This window comes from Acanthisitta chloris, unplaced genomic scaffold (assembly GCF_000695815.1).
Source record: "Acanthisitta chloris isolate BGI_N310 unplaced genomic scaffold, ASM69581v1 scaffold18517, whole genome shotgun sequence".
Lineage (NCBI taxonomy): Eukaryota > Metazoa > Chordata > Aves > Passeriformes > Acanthisittidae > Acanthisitta > Acanthisitta chloris.
In genome coordinates, this window is record NW_008682232.1 from 1,026 (window position 1) to 16,557 (window position 15,532).

The window sequence follows — 15,532 nt, forward strand, 5'->3', positions numbered from 1 at the left end:
GGAGCAGCAGGAAAGCATCCTATTTACCTCCTCCTCCACATACAGGATCACATCTCTGACCTAATTCTTTCCTTTTTCAGGTAAGGGGGAAGGAGATGGGACATAATTCCCGCTCATATGAAGTCTCTCTTTCTGAATATTCTCTCACTTTTAAACTAGAGGAATTCACATAATTTTGGGTGCATGCAATGCACATGTAAATACTGTCCTTTCATCATTATTATGTTCACAAAGATTTGCTAACCCATCTCCATTATGGGTACAGAGTACTGAAGACACAAGCCCCAAGGCTAGCTGCACTTTTTAGATACATTTGGCTGAGTTACAGGCCATCTTTCTCTTAATGTCCTGTTATTATTCTTTGCTGTCCTTCTCCAATTCCATCTCTGCAAGGTGGTCCAATGCCAAGAGAGTGGCAGCAGACAGAAACGTAAAAGTCAGAAAAGCCTTCCAGGGTCCCCAGAAGAAATACTGGTTATTAAGGACTGAGATACATTGCACTTGATTGAACAGAACCAAAGCTGATTCCCAAGAGCCAAAGGTTAATTAGACAAATAGCTCAAAAGGATCAATCTGTTCTAACCCATTATTTGTTGGTTTTTTTATTAATTTTTTTAATGTTAAAGGAGAGTTTAAAATAGGCTAGGCAGCTAAAAATAAGCCCCAAATTCCCAAATGCATGAGATGAAACCACAGAAGACCTGGGACTGCTGGTAACATAATGATTACAGAGTAGTAGCCTAATGAATAAAGAAGCAGCAAACCAAGTAACTATATTAAATTATACTGAATGCACAAATCTTGTCTGTACATACCTACTAACAGGGACCAAGTAGAGGCAGTGGCAATGCAGCTTAACTACCAACATCATTCAAAACTCAGGGTGACAGTCCAGGAGGCTTCTCTGTCACCACTTCCGCCTCCACCTTCACTGATTGCTCCTGTGCCAAACACTTCACTACATGATAATTCAGGCAGTAAAAGAGTACTACGGCATGTGGCATGTGTGTATGTGTTATATTTACTCACAAAAAGAAATACACGAGTTGTTGCAACTCGTTTCTGACAGACAGCAAATCAAAATCAGTTGTCTGTATAAAAAAAAATGGGGGGACACAGACGGATGGACACATGACAGTTAACTTTCAGTTTAATTTATATAATGATAAAAATGTATTTTCCTTCTTCCATATTCCATTTCTTACTATACTTAGCCTTGAGAAATAATGTCTCCATTCAAACTGGTTCACCTTATCTCCAGTGGTTTTGAAATTGGGCAAAACACTCTACAATGTTCACAGTCTTAGGATTGTTGTTTTTTAATTTTTCAAAGGATGCCTGTTTCTTTATAATTGTGCAGGAAGAGAGAAGCTAACAGAGTGTTTGCAGCCGCATTGATTTCTTCTGAGTCATTAAAACTGGACATGGGCAAGTTATTTAACTTGCACTGAATTATTCAAATCTGTCCAACAGAAGAGGAGACCAAGATTGAAAACAAAAATTTAGAAGGTCATGAAAGGTGACTTAGAGCTTCCAAATATAGGCATTATGTTATACTACAAGCAGTCTCTGACATTTGGCTCTTTTTTCTGGATTTTCTGAATCATTCCCTACTGGGGTAGAACATCTTAGTTCCAGAAACAGCACCTTCTCCTAACCATCCCTGCCCTACTGAAGCAATGGAAAAACTGAGTAGTCCTTCATTAAATCAAATGGGCATGTTTGGAAAAGGGCACACCACCACACTAACATTCAGCTATGAATTACAAAGCTACCAATAAAATTATGGGGCCTTGGGAAGCATAGTGGTTAATAGGGACTCTACTTGAAAAATTTACTGCTGTATCTCTGGAAAACACTGGGAAGAAATAATGTGTGTTTTGAAATAGTCTGCTTCCCTTTCTCTGTCAGGTGTGTGAGCCGTGTGCTATCAAGCTTTAACTGTGAAAGCTCTTCACAGCCCCTTATTCGACATCAGAAACTTAATGCAATATTACTTTGCCATACATACACATCTTCATCTTGGAAAAATTAGTTTACCCAGTTAAAAACCTTACAAAGGAATACAGTGAAAGTCAGTTTGTTTTGTAAAATACATGCTCAAGAGCAACGCTGCAGTTTGATGGTAGACAACCATGATCAGCTGGTGACATCTTAGTATTTAGCCTGGTGTTCTGCAAAGAGTATTGAAGCTTCCTGGCTGAATCTGGATACAGAACTTCAAAGTTTTTTATAGTACACTCTTAACAAAGAGACTGACCTCAAGAGTTGGCTCCTACTTTAAAGAGGCTGGCGGAGTGCCACAGCAATTGTGCATTTCATATGAGCATCTTTTGCGGAAGACTTCATGCCAAAGTAGGATTGTTTAAATGGTGGAGGAGGCTAAACAGCAGGGATTAAAATAGAAGACGTATACAAGAAGTGCTCAGAGAGACACTGAAATCACTAAGGAGAGGCACTGTGATGAGGGGAAAGGAGCATTACAGAAACCAAGAGCAGTCCTTTGGTCAAGTGTATGCTTCTCCATGGCTCTTTCACAAGCAGCATATGCTGTTTTACAAATTGAAAGACATTTAGACAAAAAGGCTAAAATGAAATGCATCATTATAACAGGTAGAAAACAAAGTAGAAATTGTATTAGCAAACAGTCTGTATGTTTTAAGGACTTCCCACTCTGCGGCTTAAAACCAGCCCAAACATGTTCCTAGAGCAGAGCTTGGGAAGCTGGCAACACGACCATGATGCAGCAGTGCCCAGCAAGAGCATGGCTTAAAACCAGTCCAAACATGTTCCTAGAGCAGAGCTTGAAAGGTGGCAACACGAGCATGATGCAGCAGTGCCCAGCAAGAGCAAGGGGCAGGCATCCAAAGACTTTGTCAAGGTGACTGATGTCTTCTCACCATGAGGGGGGGAAAACGTGGGTTTAACAAGATGACACTCCTGCATTACTACTCTAACAAAAGTCTCCAGTGCAGGCCTAGCCTAATACTATCTAGTTTACACGTCAACGAAGTGGAGTGTCAGTCAGCACAGCCATCTGCTGCATCACACACAAGAATGGCGTCAGGACCCACTGCCAACAACTGGGTTGCTCTCTTTTTAGAGTCTATACCATATGGTGAAGGAAAGGTCCCAGTAGATGAGAATTCCTCAAAACTGTCACTCAGCTAGCCCACTTAAAGATTACTGGAAACGTAACAATTTGGTACCCAAGCTTTGAATGAATAAGAACATTCATCCTCCTAAAACTGCGGTCAATTGCACAGTCTAAAACATGAAGTAAAGAAATGGAAAATTGTGAAAAGAAGTGGGCCAGAGGGAGCAAAGGCAGAAAACCCAAGTTTTGCATACCAGTGAAGATGACACACCTCTGTCTTGCATGAACCCAAACGTTTAAATGTCAGATAAGCCACTGAAGACAACTCAGCAAGGCTATTCACAAGTGGAGTTGACGTCGTCAAGCCACAAAGAATTTTGTTTACACTGATGCTACACTCTTAGGTTGCCAAAAATGCAAAGAATATTGTAGTGAGAAAATAACAATCTGCCAATACTGAGGTCGAATCTGCAAGAGCCCACAGAGAGCACAAATTAGATAAGGAAACTACCTGTCACGCAAGGGTAAGAAGTTAAGAACCTCCTTTCCAAGAGCTAATTACAAAAGTATCCTACCAGCTTCATCTACAGCATCACATGATACTGCATTAGAATAGGGAATTTAGCTTATGGGGCATTTGTAGTGCCATTTATATAACTTTAACCCAAATAGCAGACCAGACGGTCTTTCTATCAGTCCAGTTGTTTTGTACTTTAATAATGACTTTGAAGTGTGATGAGGGTTACATGAAGCTTAAGCCTCTGGTTAGCCAAAAGCCACAGCCGCATATAGCCTTTGCTCTGAGTATCAGAGTAACACGGAAAGGTTTTGATTTAAACCTCTAGGGGATGCATCACATAGCTGTAACTCTAATCCGGGAGCGAATGTAATCTGTCCTCGGTTCTCAAAGTCAGAAAAACCGGCTGAGTCGGCACTCTCCCAGCCAACTGCTGTCCTCAAACCAGCCTCTGCTCAGTTTGCTGGCAGAGCTTTCCAGCAGAGATAACTAAGCAAAAGGGACAGACCACTCAAAAAGAAAGTATGCAACAAACACATAGCCCAGCAGACTATGGCATATTTCCACAGGCTCCTACCACTCACATTTTCTACTGCATCCCAGAAAACTTCTTGAGACTGGATGTGGTAAAGAGAATCATCTCCAAACCAAATCCTGTGTGGCTGTCTCCAGCAGTACTACAGAACCACAAACACAGACACATTGGTCAAAAGAGATTGTTTGATCCAAGAATGCCCCCAACACAGGACTACCATGAGGTAAGCTGTGGCTTCAACTCAGCTGAGTCTTGAAAACCTACAAAATGCTAAGACTCCATGACCTTGAAATAACCTCTTCCAGTGCTGCACCAGCTTCTGAGTGAAGAAGCTTCTTCTCATGTCTGTCCTGAAGATCTTCAACCACCTAATTGCCCACTTGTACTAAAGCAAGGGATTATTTTACCTGCAGTGCTAGGCTATAGGCTTCCTTTTGAACTTCATAAGGCTTCCATTAACACAGCTGAGTTTCTTCAGGATCTTCTGGATTGAAGGGCTACCATCTGCCACAGCAGCCACTCCCTCAAATTGCGTACAGTTATAGAGCATAATAACTTATTACCCATCATAAAGGATAATTACCCTGTGTAGCAAATATATACTGCCACAACTGTTTTTGTTGACAAAGGAAAGGGCTTATCTGACTAGACCCATGGGTCAAGTAATGTTTTCTTTCTCCCCCTGCAACAGTAGCTTGTGCCAGATTCTTCAGAGGACAGAGCAAAACATGTAGTAAAGAAGGCAAATAGCTTCTCTGCTTTCGCCCCTGCTCTCTTCTCACATAACGGGATGCCACCACTGTCCATACAAGCATCTCATTTGGTGATTCCCAGGCTTTCTGGGCTGCAACCTGCTGTCAAGAATGAAACTGCCCTCCATAGCAAATAACAAACATTTGACCAAAAGATAACAACAGAAGGGATGGCTCACCAACCATGAAACCACAGTCATATCACTCACGTCTCAGGAATGTGGGAGGTGAAGGGCAGCTAATCCTTTATTTGAGCTTCTGCTTAGCTCCTAACCTGTGTGGCATTTTCTGGCATGGGTTTATTAATGTGACATGTTAAAAGTTTTCTTGAAGCAAGCACAGCGGAAGCTTTTTCCCTTGTTCCAATATATACTTTGAAAATAGCACAGCTGAGTTACTTTACATATGCTTATCACAACAGCCTCTTTGTTAGAGTATCATGTGACTTTTAGATCAGGATGAACTTCATCAGTTAAGGAACCTCATTAAAATTATCTATTTCTCCTACGTAAGAGGGAAAATCTGAAGTTTCTGTCATGGAAGATATCACTGAAAGTTTTGAATTGTGGAATACTTATATGTGGAATAACAAGTTCCAAATCAAGAGCATTGTATGGGTAGATACACAGAAGCTTACATTGCTACCAATAATGGGCACTGTTACAAAAGCAGATTAACAATCTTTTGGTCAATGTCTGCAAAAACATTGTGTAGACCTGCCTGCCTAGTAAATGCTTCCCTGCAGCTGAGGATTGTGCACAGGAGCACAGCAGCTCACAGTTTCTCCTCAGCTGGGAGGAAAAGCCATGTGCTGCAGAAGCTCAAGGAGACTGACTGCCATCAAAGTGGAACCTCCTGAACCCCCAGGCAAATGGACAGAGGAACCACAAAGCCAGGACCTCCATGTCATTCCTGGAACACTTCCTGCAAGCTCAAAGGCATCAGTCGTGACTTTACGACAAACAGAACCACTGAATTTTTCAGAGCAGTAAAAGAAAAAGCAAACAAATGTACCATAGTGTCAGTCTTGAAGTGCTCTGAATTGACAAGGAATAGTGTGGCATGGCTGAACAAGGCCAGGCAGAGCAGCATCATGCAGAAATACAACAGTACTGCCCAGGCCCCCTGCTCCTAGTGCCAGCACCATGACCATGTCTAAGTTCCATGTCCTCAGCATAAGCAGGACATAGAACTGTTGGAGCAAGTCCAGATGAGGCCATGAAGTTGATAAGAGGACTGGAGCATCTCCCCTATGAAGACAGGCTGAGGAAGTTGGGGCTGTTCAGCCTGAAGAAGCAAAGACTGTGTGGAGACCTCATAACAGCTTTTCAATATTTGAAGGGGCCTACAAGGGAGCCAGAGAGGGACTCTTTGTTAGGAACTGCAATGATAGGACAAGGGGTAATGGGTTCAAACTGAAGGACGGTAAGTTTAGGTCAGATACTAGGAAAAAGGTTTTTACTGTGATGGTAGTGAGACACTGGAACAGGCTGCCTAGGGAAGTGGTGGCTGCCCCAACCCTGGCAATGTTCAAATCCAGGCTGGATGAGGCCTTGAACCAACCTGGTCTAGTGAGTGGGTGTCCCTGCCCATGGCAGTGGGGGTTGGGCCTACATGATCTGTAAGGTCCATTGCAACCCTTAAATTCTATGACTATGATTGTATGTCCAGCCTCCTGGGATGGCTGCATAATAGTGCTGTCTCCTGCAATGGGCAGTAATGCTGACCAAATGCCAGAGGTGACTATGCAGGGAACCTCTCCCCACACCATGCCCTCACCAAGAAGAAGCTCTCCTGTCTGTGTAATTTAAAGTTAGCATCTTCATATACTATTCCCTGTGGACCTCCACACACTTTACAGAGGCGCCAAGTGGTGACGTCCCCAACACGTGCAGCCAGGGCATAGTCTGTCCCTTGCAATTGCAATAACATGGTTTGAGAAGTAACTACTCCTGCTCAGCAAGCCACATTCAGCAGCTGTTTAAGTGAAGCCAATTTACTTGGCAGACAAGAAGCTTCCAGATTAACCTGGATCAGCTCTGGGTGCTGATAAAGAGTAACAAGCAGCTAGTGGAAGCATCTCAGAAACACGTGCTCCTTCATTAGCAATCAGAATATGCCTGAAGCTGCAGGGAAGTGATGGCACTCATTCAGCATCGTGTCAGAAATGGAGATGGGACAGACCCAGAATGGCTCCAGTCCCCAGCTATAGCCTCTTAGATCACCTCACTTTTAGTGCCTCATTTAGACATTTTACAGTGCAGGAAATCATACACATTATGTAAGTGCTAATTATATAGTGTAAAGGACTCCTACTTCCCATTTAAGGAGAGCATTATGTATGATTTATTACTTCAGGATTTACTCTTTGCTATTTTGATCATTGCTCTGATTTTTGTAGTACTGACCCCTATCTTCCTCCTCCCCCCCCATTTAGCCAAATTGTTCTTAGTTATAATTTTTATTACGATTTGCAAACAGTGGTTTGTGGAGGATTAATTATGGTGGTGGAGGCAGGGGAAAAACCTGGCGGATGACCAGTGCTAGTTTAGAAGCACAGGACAGCAACAGGAAGTGTCACACGCTACTCCTCAGCAAGGATCCCTTAAGCAATGGAAGTCTTAGGCTGCCTCTTTCTCAAAGGGCATCAAATAAGCCCTCAAATATTGAACAGCTACAGCTTAATCTTAAATGGTCATATGCTATTAAAAAATAAATAAAAATAAATAGAAATTCAATACAAAAGCAGAGCACCTAAGAAATCACAGGCTGGGAGGATGGAAAGGGTCATTAATTTCATTACAGAGCTCTTATTAAACACCGATGCCTGCAAATTGTCACAACTGTCACCATGCACAGCCAGTGTGTAGGTACACAACCAGTTACCATAGAAAGCTGTAGGAATGACCATTACATAAGTTGCAGAGGGCTGCATCTATAGAGGATTTTATTTAGCCAGCCTGCCAGTATCCACTAGGCAAAAAAAGAGAGATTTAAGGTCTAAAGAAACGAGGACTTGTCCTATCTGCTTCACCAGATGCACAATAGGGGACAATAAACATGATTCTGCTGTGTCAGCTCTGTCATCAAAGGTTTTCCTTTAGGGAGGGCACAGGTAAACATAAAAGCAAAACCCCAAATCCTTCTAATTTTAAAAGGCTGTGAGCTTGTTGGGGATTTTAAAAAAAATCTTTTTTTAAGCCCTTCAAAGAGCCATGGAAAGAAGATTTTGTTAAACACATGATTCTCACCATCTTCTTATTTGTGCTACGCAGCGTGCGCAGGGCAAAGATTTAAGGCGCTTTGCCTGTGAGTGGATGCAGCCTGCCACGAGCTGCAGCAGTGATCATTCCCTGAACTGAAGTAACCCTGCACAGGCAGGGATCCAGCCAGACATCTTAGGGGTTACTAGGATTCATATTTAAAAAGGAGAAATACTGAGTCGCTCTCTCTCTCTCCCTAATAAAAATAAAAACTGCCAAAGGCAGATATCTCCGTGTGCTTAAATTCAGTCGGATAATATGTGGTTGGGATTGCGTTGCCACAGGATTTAGTAAGAGGAAGTTCTCTTATCTCCCTTGGTTAAGCAAAAACAACATGTCTTTTTTTTTGCTTCATAGAGAAAAGAGAAAAATAGCACACACCACACAGTCTCTGTATTAGTGTAAGGGGCAGGAAAAAAAAGTTCCTGATGTTATGCAAGTCCTAGTAGTGTAAGAAAGGTTAATAGCGTTTATTGAACTTCTAATAGGGCACAACTCTAGCATACCTGCACAGCACCAAAATGATGTTTCATTTGTTCACTTGTTTATTGCTCTATGACTAAATTCAAGGCTCAGAAAGGAGAATGGGTTTGGAGGCAGAGGCTATTGACCAATTCCCTGCAGTGGAATTGTGCAGCACACATAAGGGTACCGAGGCTTCTAGACAGCACCACATTAATCACTTCAATGGGACTGTCTTTGGTTTTCAGTCCAGGTGGCCAGGACACCCAGCAAGAAGGAAAGGCTCCACACCTCCTCCTCACAAAGGGGAGTCCATGGAACAGCATCTCAGAAGGTGCCTGTCCCCACATCAGGCTGTCACATGTGGTGCCAATCAGGCACTTGGGGCTTCCTGAGTCTTTATCAACAACAGAACTGCCTATGGTCCCTTGGATGTTCACCAATCTTCCAGTAGTTCAAGCAATAAAATACTATACCCTACTGTGGCACATACACGTAAGACAATAAAGAAAGTCACACCCCTCTCCCAATACCTGAAACCCAAATACTCAGGAAAAGACTGGCTATGTCACAGATGATGAAAACAACGCAGGTACAGCTTTCAACCACTTCACTGAAGAAAAAAGCTGAGTGTGAGATCGTGATTTGGCATCTCATCCTCACTAAGGTCACTGTGAAGCAGTGCCATCCTTGGGGAAAGGACCTCGAGGAAAGAAAAAGTAATCCCTAATGGAGCAGAGGGGTAGAATAGATCTCTGGGTGACATTGTAGGTCAAAGCCCTCTTACCAAGTCCATCGAATGCTCAGCAAGGCAATGACAGCAAGCTCAGGTAGTGCCACTTGGGACAGTGCCACATGTACAAATGACCATGTAGTGGCACAGGAGGATGAGGAAAGATGCAGTATACTTGGGAAGGAAAGGCTACAAACAAGAAGAGGCAGCAGTCATGCCTTTCTCTTTTAGGAGAGCATGGGGACGTGACAACATATGTAATACCTCATGACACAAGCACTGAGAAAAATGCTAAGGACAGCTTTCCCAGAAAAGCAAGGTAGAAGAAGGGAGCCAAAAGAAGAATTTCAAATTGTCCTTCTCCTCTTCAGAGAAAAGAACGAATAGTTCAAGCAAAAGAATGACACAATTTAATGGCCAGGATGGACAGAAAAAGAGCCTGAGCAATCACTGGAGCAGTTCCTCAGCAGAGATGCTCCCTTCACTGCAAAGGGAGGGCCCTGGGTTGGATTGCAGGTTTTCTAGTGATCCAGAGCCCCAAAGAGCAGAGTGATGATCACTAGAAAACCTCCCACTAGCTGAAGTCTGCAGACCACACAGGAGGAGCGGGCACACACAGGCAGAGAACAGCCAATAGCCTAATTTCTGCCTGCACAAAGAAACACAAGTTATTGGATATCAGTTGCTACTTTATGAAAGACAAGGACAGCTCAGCTTTTTTCCAGCCTTGTAAGAAGCTATTACCCATATGCATAGCAGGTAACAAGAGTGGAGTTTCTGCTCAGTCATAAAGCACCAGAACAAATGCTCATTGCCCTGATGCACAACAAGAAAGCCAGAGCCAGAGAGGCAACCTGTTCTGATGAACAAGCAAGGCCAACACGTGTGTGCACAGACACAAAGATAGAATGCAAAGGGAGTTTGGTAACACCACGAGGCAAGCCAATGCTTTGTTGGGATCAATCTGCACCCTCCATCCCAGCAGAAAAACACTGCTGTCATGAATTAGTCAACATTGCCCAAAACCACCTCACTGCCAGCTCTGCACTGAAGAAATCTCTCACGTGGCAGGCAAACCATCTAATTTCCTAAGCCAGCATAGCCAGGGTGCTGGGCTTCTGCTTTCCTCTTGTCCCCACCCCCATCCCAAAACACAACAATGCTCTGCAACCCTTTTTCAAGACGGGAAACACCCATCGTGTCTACAGGATGTGAGAGGCGAAAGGGATGTGGGTTAGCTAGAGGAGTTGCAGCAATGTGCCTCCAATTGCTGTGCCCTTTAAGTCATACCAGGACGTGACCCAGAGCTCAGAGCAGGCAGCAGCAAACCACAGAATCATATAATCATTTAAGTTGGAAAAGACCTCAAAGATCACCAGGCCCAACCATTCACTTAACACTGCTGAATCCACTGCTAAACCACGTGCCACATCTACATGTCTTTTAAATATCTCCAGGGTTGGCAACTCAACCACTTACCTTGGCAGCCAGTTCCAATCCTTGGCAAGCCTTTACAGCGAAGAAATGTTTCCTAATATCCAATCTAATATCATGCATATCAGTGTGGGATCTGGCTGTAAAGCATCCTACCCCACCTCCCATGTCAGCTGTCCTATCTCCAGGGGCCAGAGACTTTTCCACAGGGCATGGCTCTGAGAGAAGAAAGCAAAAGGCATGAGACTATGGACCACAACAGTCTGCAAAATTTGTAAGCATAGCTCTAAATTAATCCTGCTATTTTTTTAGAAACTATCTTCACCATTTTTGAATATTCAAAACAGGCAAAACTTGAAAGTTAAAGCCCAACCCTGCAAAGGAGGCTCCAATATCTATACACTATTAGTTCAGGGATCCTAGTCAGCTTGGCTGGTGCTCATGGTTATAGATGTTTACAGTTTCTCATCATTAGAAGAGGAAACCCTAGGGAAAAAAAGAAAGCTATCAAACTGTGTATAAGCTCCTCTAGCACACATCTGTGCGCCACAGACCACAGCTTTAATTCAATTCCAGCTTTTCTTTTTTCAAATCATCCCCCTTAGCACTCCAAACACATACAGCTAATAACATTAGAATGGGCAGCAGAGTGAACAGCAGCACAGCCAGGTGTGCCAGAAGTTCTCACTTCATCTGAGCTCCTGACCTACTAGAAGGCAGGAAAAGGTGATATAACTTAGCTGGAATAAATTTCCTTTTCATCATTTACTTGCTTTTTCTCTTTGGGCCTGTGAATGCCTCGAGAGCTGTGCGAAGTCTTCTGGAACAGCATCTTCAGGTATCAGGTGAGTTGACCTCAAGGCCACCATCTTATAAATGATGCAATTCAAACCTCCAAGGTCAAACTCCTGCACTAAAAGATGTCCTTGTAAAGACATTGGAATATATCTATATATTCATTACTTTGTTCTCTCTTTCTTTATATCTGGGTTTGGGAAGAAAAAAGGCCAGTTCAGTAGAAAGTACCCTCCTCCCTGTCCCATTAACCTGCTTTTATTTCCCTGGCTACCTGAACACAAAAAGAAACAGCAAACCAGTAGCGAATCATCCCCCTGAGCGACTGTAAGTGGGGTTGAGAGGGGGGCTTCATTTCTTCCTTGCTGAAACCCAGCAGCCCCACTGTGCTGAACAGTTGTGATTCTTGACGGTGGGCCAGCAAGCAGAAAAGTGGAGCACTGCTACAAGCCAGCCCAGCTAGCTAGGCATCATCACTAGCACACCATGCAGCTGAGGGCTCATACCACCATCACACCATATAGCAGCTTTCCACCTTGGCTCATCGTGAATTCAGGGTTACATTATTCCCATGAACTGCTGCCTGCGTTCCCGTGTGGAAAGCCAACAAGGGAACATGCTAGCCTTCTGAAAAACCATAGTCTGTGAGGAGGAAGGGATTAGGAGGGAACAATGTCAGAGTGTCTTCAGTGAGCTGGAAGCAATCCCAGCTTCTAGCTGCACAATGACATGCAGGAAGGAGTTCTGAAAGCTTCCCAGACACAGCGGACCCCTGTGTGCCAGGCTCGGAGATGTCTGGACATAAGAATGGCCTTTACAGCATAAGGATGCAAGAGGACTACAGAGCCCCACACACAGACCAGCCCTGGCCAAGCAGGGAATGGTGGCTCAAGCTTAGCTTTTTCTTTCTTGGCATTGGGTGCTAATTGTGTAGTCCAGATTCTTAACCTTATTTAGGTCAGGGGCTTCAGCACAAAACAGTCTTAGAAACACCAAGCTGGTGTGGGAATGAGAAAGTCTGCTTGTCCAGACCCAGAGCTCTCCAAATATTGGAGCTGAAGTGCTATCGTGTGTTGGAAAGGGATGACAGGAGGAGATCACACTTGAGGGGCTGCATAATAGTGGTGCAGAATTATGTCTCATGCAGCTTTCAGTATGATTTGCATGTTTTGTAACAAGCTCCAAGGCAGATAAAGCAGCTCTTAACACACTATGCGCAGGGCACGATACAGGATTGTGTGGATGGCCACGAAGACATTCTCCGTCGGTTTGCCCTGCCAGCCACTGCGACACCATGCCTTCCTCATGTCTGACAGATCTTCTTGAGTTTGAACAAGTGATAACCCTCCAGAACTGGTGGAGAAATGGTGACACTGGCAATGCAGACACCTCCAGGGAACAGGAGCAAGAACATTGAATGCTGAGCCTTGGTGACAATTTTATTGGATTCAATATTGGACATAAAGCAACATAAAGAGGGAACCGGTAATTCTTATCAATGATGCTTACACATGTGCAGGCCTACAAAGTCCACAGAGCAGAAATTATAAACCTTTCACAACACTGATCTCATTTCTGTTTCTTGATTATTCTGAGGATGAAGTAATCATTGCTCCATGGAAAGTATTTAAGATTATTTGAAGAGGTGTGCCACACACAGACTTTGTTGGCATGACTGCCACCTAAAGTTATGCCATAGAAACAATCTATTAAAAAAACAAACCAGTGATTTAATACCTGTAGACAATAATACAGTACTAAAATATATCAAGCTTGCCATTCATTGCATCCATAAGGCAAACAGGGTGACAGGAAAACATGCAGAAATGTTTGACTGAGTGAAGCATCTAGGAGGATGAAAACAGAATAATCAAACTCTCCAAAATTTGACCACCAACTCATAGGGAAAAAATGTCTGGATTTGACAGCATTTTCAAGTGCATCCCAGTTTTGAAGAGTAGACCTGGGAGATGAAACTTGAGCCAAGCACTGGAAACAATAAAAATGGAAGCAACAACCTCTGTGCTTTAAATACACATGCAAATCTCTGCTCCAGAAGAACTGAAGTTTCTAGACCACCACACTTACATTCCTAGTGAAAAACACACTTAGGTATGATTTAGTAGAGTACACACACTAAGTGCTGATCTGGCTGTAGATTCCAAAATAATCCCCCAAAACATACCAGTAAGTACTTAAAAAAGTGGGGCACAGGGAGCCTTGCAATGGACAACTCAAGCACTCTCCTACAAATACCAGAGCTTAGCCAAATCAAGCTGGCACTGAAGACAAACGACACTGCTGTGACAAAGCTGATATTCCTCCAGTACTTTCTACTTTTAAGAGATATTTCGAACAGCGTGCTGTGTTGAAGGGCTGCTAGACAAAAAGATTCTTCTGATATAAATTCATCAGTCTCTCCTCACAGAGCTGACATCTCCAGACACTATCTTTGAGAAGATAAGATGCATATGGAAGAGGAATTGTAAACTGTCAGTGCACGTGCACCCGTACAGCATAATCAGATTGGAAAAAATTGCTGAGCGCTCGTGCTGCCAAGTGCCTAACGTACATACAAACTCCTTTCAAACAACTGCTCTAGGAAGTTAAAAATAATTCCATGCCCAACACATTAGGAAGTTAACAAGTTATTTTTCTGCAGAGCTTTTGGTACCTCTGAGGCATAGAAATCAAAACATAAATTCTTTTTTTCCTTTAAAGCAATGCTGCAGGAGCCTCCTTTAATTGCAAGAATTCCTAACACCCCCTGAAATAAAAGGCAAGGCTGCAGTGTTCAAGCAGGTTTGGCCTGAAACTTGAGATATCTTTAAAGGTACTAATTTTCAAAATGTCTGGCAAGAGGCTTCAGCAGAGGAGAAAGAAATGCTGCAGCAAATCTTGGAGCAAAAAGACAGTGTTAGAATGATTTGGGGGAAGTATCACAGATGATCCAAGGAAACTGAAGTCCTCAGCCTTGTAGGTGAGAGATAGTATTATTCAACCCTCATGGTGTGAAAGCAAAGGCTTGAACGAGAAGCACTTGAAATAACTGGAAGTACTCAAGGTATGTCAAGACGATTTAAAACCCAAGTGAAGTCAGTGCAAAGGGTTTAGTTTCAGTAGGACTGGAAAGAGGACATGGAAGAGAGTCATGTTCAGGTTGCAAGCTTCAAAGATAAGGTCAAGGATAGCATCAAAGATAGAAACAAGTTTATGATGCTGTTTCCTTTTAACCTATGGACAACCAATACACAAATATCTGCCCAGTGTCTTATCTTTGGTTTCTTTTTGCCAAATTTGATTGCACAGCTGGGCAATATAGAGGGTCACCATCATTCTGACACACCAGCTCCTCAAAAAAGCTGCTGCACTATACACACACACACCAAAAAAAGCAAAAAATGGATGGAGAAGCAAGTCAAACCACAGCCAAGTTCAAGGGCTCTCAGTTTAAATAAGAAATGGGAAACACCACATGCTTGGAGGTGGCTTTTGCACAGCTTCCATCCACCAGCAATGCTTTCAGAATTTTTAGTGACAAGAGCTCTGAGTGGAAATTGTCCCAATATCTATTAAAACCACAAGCTGATGACTGAGGACTGTTCAATCCCTGAAATTTTATCTCATCCTTTAAGTCATGCCTTCCTTTTCTGAGTGCTGCTTTGCACCAGGGAACTCAGAAGCAATTAAAACAAGACATTGGGGAGTTTTTTTGCAACCAAAGGGCAATCTTTACCAAGAGATCCCTCTGGAATGTATTTGAAATACATCTGTGCTATCTGCCAGTGGTACCAACCCCTTTGCCCTCACCCAGGCCACATGCTGTTCATTGCTCAATGTTGTGTTTTTGGGAGGGCAGCCAGCACGGAAGACAGCAGGCAGAGCTGGTAGCACAGTCTCCATTGATTATGAAAGGGCAGTGTAAACACAGCTAGAGATAAGGG